Source organism: Myxocyprinus asiaticus, chromosome 30, assembly GCF_019703515.2.
Source record: "Myxocyprinus asiaticus isolate MX2 ecotype Aquarium Trade chromosome 30, UBuf_Myxa_2, whole genome shotgun sequence".
In the NCBI taxonomy this organism is placed as follows: Eukaryota; Metazoa; Chordata; class Actinopteri; order Cypriniformes; family Catostomidae; genus Myxocyprinus; species Myxocyprinus asiaticus.
Genome location: NC_059373.1, coordinates 29,114,902 through 29,122,593, shown reverse-complemented (window position 1 = coordinate 29,122,593; position 7,692 = coordinate 29,114,902).

Sequence of the window (7,692 nt, the reverse complement as noted above, 5' to 3'; positions counted from 1 at the left end):
TCCCTCATATTCACTATAGCTGTGGTTCCCTATCTGTCACTCACTCGACATTGAGTCAATGTAGTGACACTAGGGGTCACTCTTGGGAGCCCCAAACACCTCTAATTTTTTGAAAAAAGGCCAATGAGAATTGGCTAGTGGAATTTGCATGCCACTCCCCCGGACATACGGATATAAAAGGAGCTGGTATGCAACCAATCATTCAGATTTTCTCTTCGGAGCCAAGCAGATCTATTCATTGAAGCTAAATTCATCCTCGAAGTTCATTCACCTCATCTGCTGGATTCTACGGCACCCGTGGAGTGCAGAGAACGCCCCTGAGCACTTCGGCAGAAACAACTAAAAGAGTATATTCTAAAAAGAGTATATTTTCTTTCTAAAAGAGCAGCACACACGGAACGTCTTTTTAAAGATGCCTTTCCATTTGTGTGTTATTCCTGGTTGCGGTCGTTATCTCTCCGCTTCTGACGGCCACTATCGCTGTCTTACGTGTCTCATTGCATGTCACAATTCGCCCGCCGTCTCCTCCTCTTGAGTCAGCAGTGCCTCAAGTCGCTACGAGCCACTCACATCCTGGGCGACCTCAACACCACAGCGGACACACTGTCACGTCAGGTTACCCTCAGGGGAGTGTGGAGACTCCACCTCCAGGTGGTCCAGCTGATTTAGAGTTGATTCGGTCGAGCACAGGTAGACCTGATTGCTTCCAAGGAATCCTCCCACTGCCCGCTTTGGTACGCCCTGACTGAGGCACCCCTCTGTATTGATGCGCTGGCACACAGCTGGCCCCCTGGACTACGCAAATATGCGTTTCCCCCAGTGAGCCTACTTGCACAGACCCTGTGCAAGGTCAGGGAGGATGAGGAGCAGGTCGTCCTAGTAGCACCCTACTGGCCCACTCAGACATGGTTCTCAGATCTCATGCTCCTCGCGACAGCCCCCCTGGCGAATTCCCCTGAGGAAGGACCTTCTTTCTCAGGGATGGGGCCACATCTGGCACCCACAACCAGACCTCTGGAATCTCCATGTCTGGCCCCTGGACAGGACACAGAAGACCTAAGTGGCCTACCACCCGCGGTGGTAGACACGATCACTCAGGCTACGGCTCCCTCTACGAGGCACCTTTATGCCTTGAAGTGGCGTCTGTTCGCTAAGTGGTGTTCTTCCCGACGCGAAGACCCCCAGAGATGCACAGTCGGATCAGTGCTTTCCCTCCTGCAGGAGAGGCTGGAGGGGCGGCTGTCCCCCTCCATCCTGAAGGTGTATGTAGCCACCATTTCAGCTCATCATGATGCAGTAGATGGTAAGTATTTGGGGAAGCATGACTTGATCATCAGGTTCCTGAGAGGTGCTAGGAGCTTGAATCCCTCCAGACCGCGCCTCGTCCCCTCGTGGGACCTCTCTGTAGTCCTTCGGGGTCTACAGGGAGCTCCCTTTGAGCCCTTGAAGTCAGCTGAGCTTAAGGCACTCTCTTTGAAGACTGCCCTCCTGACTGCACTCACTTCCATCAAGAGGGTAGGGGACCTGCAGGCATTCTCTGTCAGCGAATCGTGCCTGGAGTTCGGTCCGGGTTACTCTCATGTGATCCTGAGACCCCGACCGGGCTATGGGCCCAAGGTTCCCACGACCCTTTTTAGGGATCATGTGGTGAACCTGCAAGCGCTGCCCCAGGAGGAGGCAGACCCAGCCTTGGCGTTGCTGTGTCCGGTGCGAGCTTTACGCATCTATTTGGATCGCACGCAGAGTCTTAGAAGCTCCAAGCAGCTCTTTGTTTGCTTTGGTGGGCAGCGGAAAGGAAGCGCTGTCTCCAAACAGAGGATCACCCACTGGGTCATTGAGGCCATCGCAATGGCATATCAGGCTCAGGACGTGCCACAACCTGCGGGGTTATGAGCACACTCCACCAGGAGTGTGGTGGCCTCCTGGGCCCTGGCCAGTGGCGCCTCTATGGCAGACATCTGCTGAGCAGCGGGCTGGGCAACACCCAACACCTTTGCGAGGTTCTACAATCTCTGGGTTGAGCCGGTCTCGAGCCGGTCCCGTGTATTGGCAGGCACGAGCAGGTAAGTTCCGGGACAAACTGGCCGGGTGTACCACTTGCGCATAGCGCCTTTCCCCTCCCTTGAGGTGAAAACGTGTGCTCTTGACTCCCAGTCATGTTCACAGACTGTGATCCCTGGATGACTTTCCTCCTTAGCCCTCTGGCAGTTGAGTTTGCGGAGAAACTCGCTGACTGGCCCAGTACATGTGCTAATGAGCCCCTGTACTTCGGGTAGGACCTACCATGGGCCCTCTCCACATGACATACTTCCGACAAGACTGGGTAAGACCATGTGATGTATTTTGGGTGGGGTGTGGTCTCTGCTGTGTCTTCCCCTTGGGAGGGACACCCCCCGACGCAGACACTTATGGCTCCCAGTCAGTTAACAAATTCCACTCATTTTGGGGAGAAAAGAGAGGGAAAGAGGCCTCAGCTAGGCTAGCCAGTCCCTATAGTTGGGCAGCTGACTTGTTCCTAATGGACCGTTCGACGCTCATAAGAGTGTTGGGGGAGGTTACGTGACGGCCTGGTGCGCTGGCTATGAGGCACACAGCAGTCTGCCCGTCACACACCGCCAGTTCACGTAACACAGTTCAGCTAGTTGTGGCATTTTGTATAGGGATCCCTAGTGTCACTACAGCGACACAACGTCGAGTGAGTGACAGATAGGGAACGTCCTGGTTACTTTCTTAACCTCCGTTCCCTGATGGAGGGAACAAGACGTTGTGTCGATGTAGTGTTTGGGCCTCCCAAGAGTGACCCCTAGTGTCATTACATCGACACAACATCTCGTTCCCTCCATCAGGGAACGGAGGTTACGAAAGTAACCAGGACATTCTCAACTGGTTTTGCTTCAGGGCCCAAATTTTACATTGGACATCAGGTGACAACCCAAGTTCCAAAAGCTAGAAAAGGAATTTGATTCATGTTTTCAGTTTTCTGGTTGAATGAAAACCTGTTGAACAGAATGTGTTCTGTTTAATTTAAGGATGGAAAGTGCTCTGTGGGGAAAAAATGCTTATCCACATTATTATCACTAGGGAAGGTTTGACAGTCTCTCCCCATTACACACACACACAAGCAAAGCAAGCCCTTGAAATGACAGGCTGTGAGCTGTGGTCTTTGTTGATTCTGGATAGTTGTGTAACACAAATGCACCTGCAGGGGTTTTCTTGTTGTCTTCACTTAGATGCAGCCCGTCCCCAAAAGTTTAGTGCCCTTGAGAAGCTACATTTAGGGGTGTGAAAATACCAGAATAACTGAACCTGCCAAAAAAATAAATAAATAGCAGACTCATGTTTGAGTAGATACAGTGTTTTCTTAAAACATATCTGGATTCATAAACTGAATGTCATTGCACAAAGATAACAAAATATCAAACTAATTTAAGGCCAGAAATTGCTGAAAAAAGTGAAGTTAGTTCTGAGAAAAGGTTTTGGATCATTTGTTTGCAGATGCCACTTGGTTTGATATTTTGTAATCCAGTGCAATGAAATTCATACATTTTAACTAAAGTTTCACTTTTTAGAGCCACTGTAAATGTCATATATTGTAGATTCAATTGTTTTAAAGGGAAATTGTGGATTATTGAAAGAAGATGATACATTCAGTGGTAATAAATGAAATACAGTTGCACAAAAATGTATGTGAACCCTTTAGATTTTCCTGAAATTCAGCATAAATTGGTCATAACATTTTATCTGATCTTCAAAAAAAGACAAACACTGTCAGTTTAGATACTGCTAATGACTTCTCAAAGAAGAAACCCAGGTAAATCATTTGTACAGATCAGACTGATCTCACAGTAAAATCGGAAGCGGTATGTTGACTTTTTTTTTTTATACATCTAAAATCGGTCTTTACTTACCAAAATTCAAAACACTGCCCCCAGTGGCCAAAATTGGAAGTATTGTTGGGCACGAGCTCCATTTGCTGAGAGAAATGTCTATGGAGGGGCGGCAAAAGCAAGTTGTGAAGCGAGTTGTTTTCAGCTGTACAGACTGTAATGCAGTAAAAAGGAACGCAAATTGTATAAACTGTACCCCCAACACAAACCCCGAACCTAAACCTAACCATCAGTGTAGTAAACATGTAATGTCAGGGGGGAAACGCAACCTCCAAATCACACTCGTCAGTGATTATGCAAACATGATTACTTCCTAGTTTTAACCTGGGTCGCTCCACAGGGGAAGGTAAACATGCTTGAGCCGATGTAAGCATGTATGATAGGAGTTGGCGCTTGTCTGTGAGTCGCCATAATGTGGCCAATCCTAGTGTACTGGAACTCTCGGAAACAACATGTCAACTTCCAGTGTGATCATGTTGCACAGCCATATATTGAGTACATATCCATATACACACACTTTTTTAAATTTTCTTCTTCACTCGCACACAATGACTTTTCTCACACCCTCTATCACTTTCTTTATCTTTTGCTCTCCCACTTTCTCTCCCTTGCTTTCCATACATCTTTTACTCTGTTTCTCTGTATTTCTCTTTCCTCTCTCTCTCTCTTTCTCTTATTCACACAAACAGTGTCGAGACAGAGGCCCCTGTAAGAGAGGGGATAATGTTGCAGCATGTTTCCTCAGGCTGGTGGACTTCCTGTCTCCACGCCACTCTTCCTTCCATTAAACTAACAGCTCTTCCCCTCACCTGCCAGACCATTGTATCCCAACAGCAGTTAAAAGACTTAAAGGACTTGATTAACATTAAGCACACACATCTAAATCTTATGCAAGTGATAAACAGAGTTGTTTCCAAGAGAATTCCCTCATCAGGATACTCACATGCATTCACGCTGACTGATCATAAACTTCTACATGTGTGTAAAGAAGTCTTAAGTACCTTTCCCACATCCAGTCCCGGTACTTTTCCATTAGTGACTGTCTAGATGAGAAATCTTAAGAGGAATGGCAAACCTGATGAGAATTTTCCCTCTTGTATTTACACACATAAAAGTAACCCCTGTAGTGACGTCATCTAGTGTCTACCATGTTTCTTGTGATGTTTTTTGCATGCGCGATTCAATAGCAACAACAACAAAATCAACAACACCGATGGAGGATGCCAGGATCGGAGCTACACTTCTATTAGGGTGTTTTAAAAAAATGTCCTCAGGCCTTCAGCTACTGTATTGAAGTTAAACATTTTATTGGAATATGTGTTACTTGGGAATCAAACTCATGACCTTGGTCTTGTTAGGACTGCTCTAAACCTACAAGAACAATACATTATAAGAACATACGGTAACACTTTACATTAAGGTTCCCTTTGTAAAGGGTTTATAAATGGATTCATTAATGACTGATAACTCATCTACAAATGCTTTATGAATCATTTATGGGCAGTTATAACAACATGAATAAAAAGGGTGATTTTCATGCAATGCCTGCCAAATAGTGAGCACATTTTAACTCACATGTTATAAATGCTTAATAAAGGAACTTATATATATATTTTAATCTAATCATGATATGTCAAAATTCATGATTTATGTCATGATCCAACGAAAATTGACTAGTATATTCATTATATATATATATATATATATATATATATATATATATATATATATATATATATATATGTCTATATTCATTACTGTAATGCCTTGACTTATGTTACTTTCCTGGTAATTTTAATGTAAAAAGAATAGCTACTCCAAGTGATGTCTTACCCAGTCCTCTGCGGATCTTCATGCTCACACAGTGCATTGTTTGACTCTTCTTATTTCTCTATTGTTTATCAAAAACTTTCATTTTATGGGATATTTAAACTTTAATAGTACATTATAAAGCTTTAAGGTGAATTTTTCAACCTTCTTAACCTATAAATGGGTGCCTTAATGCAAAATGGGCACCCAGGTTGTTTAATCATGAGTTAACCATGAACCATTTATTATCCACATTATCAACCTATGCAAATTTACCTTAAAGTGGACCCCTGTGAACCAGTTATTGAGTTACCAATATTAATAAGCTCTAAAAGTGTACCTTAATGTAGAGTGAACACCTGTTAACAATTTATTAATTAGTTATGAATGTTAGTGAGCTAGGAAAGTGTACCTTAATGTAAAGTGAACACCTGTGAACCATTTATTAATGAGTTATGACTGTTAGTGAGCGATGAAAGTGTACCTTAATGTAGAGTGAACACCTGTGAACCATTTATTAATGAGTTACGAACGTTAGTGAGCTATAAAAGTGTACCTTAATGTAAAGTGAACACCTGTGAAGCATTTATTAATGAGTTTTGAATGTTAGTGAGCTATAAAGGTGTACCTTAATGTAAAGTGAACACCTGTGAACCATTTATTAATGAATTATGAATGTTTATAAGCTATAAAATTGTACCTTAATGTAAAGTGAACACCTGTGAACCATTTATTAATGAGTTATGAATGTTAGTATGCTATAAAATGTACCTTATGTAAAGTGAACACATGTGAACCATTTATTAAAGAGTTATGAATGTTAGTAAGCTATAAAAGTGTACCTTAATGTAAAGTGACTACCTGTGAGCCTTTTATTAATGACATACTTTTCCACCATTAGTAACCTAAAGTGTACATTATTGTAAAGTGGACAGTTAAGAAACATTTAATAAAATAGTTTCCAACTCCTGCACTTCATTTATTAATGAGTGACTTTTAATGCTTTGGGATTACATAATTTATAATACATATTATTAAATTAATAAATTAACATATACAGTATAATGTAATATAGTCTGATGAACATTAAACCATTCTGAACCTTACATAAAGCAAATAAACAGTATAACATACATTCATTAATATTAACACTCAACATAGAAAAATAGACATACACTATCAATAGAAAAAAATTATTAGATGAGACAGGTACAGTAGTGATATTTTATTACGTTTGAAATTAATTGTATTATGATTTTCCTCTTCCCTGCATTTTTCCTACTTGCAATTCCCTTTCTTTTGAGTGTCTTTGCAGAATATGCATGTCTTCTCTTAAGGGGAAAAGGTGATTTGGAAAACATTGTGGACATTAATTCATTATCAATTAAATGTATTTGTAAATTGCTTTTAATAATACATACTGTTTTATAGTTGCTTTATAGAGAACATTGAACTTTTGTGTACAATGTTTCTAATGTATGTCCAAATAAATATGTTTATTTGTATTGCATGTAGTTCTTTTTGTACGGTACAGTTTATTGTGTGGCTGCTAAGACATTGTTATTTCCTACACAAGAACAATAAATTCAGTCTATCAACAGGATCAGTAGTTCAGTAAACGCTAAAACATTTTATGTAGGTTATAGCATTTAGATACAGAGATTATGTATGTAAACTAACAATTATAAAGCTAGATTAAGCTTACTACACATTCATCTCCTGCAAAATAATTGTATTTTATCTGAAAAACGGCAGCATGACAGTATCATTGCTTGAGTCCTGCAATACAGGAGCATCCTGCTGTCTGGCCCTTCCCTGTATCTGCAGTAAGGACATGATCTCGGCACAACAAACTCTTCAGGTTCTGACTTAATATATGCTTTAAAATAACCATAATTATCTACAGTTCTCAAAACATGTCCAACTTTACAGCTAAGAAGGCGCTAATAGGCTATATAGCTTTTCAGGCTAGTCTGCTCAGGCTCTTCCATCGATG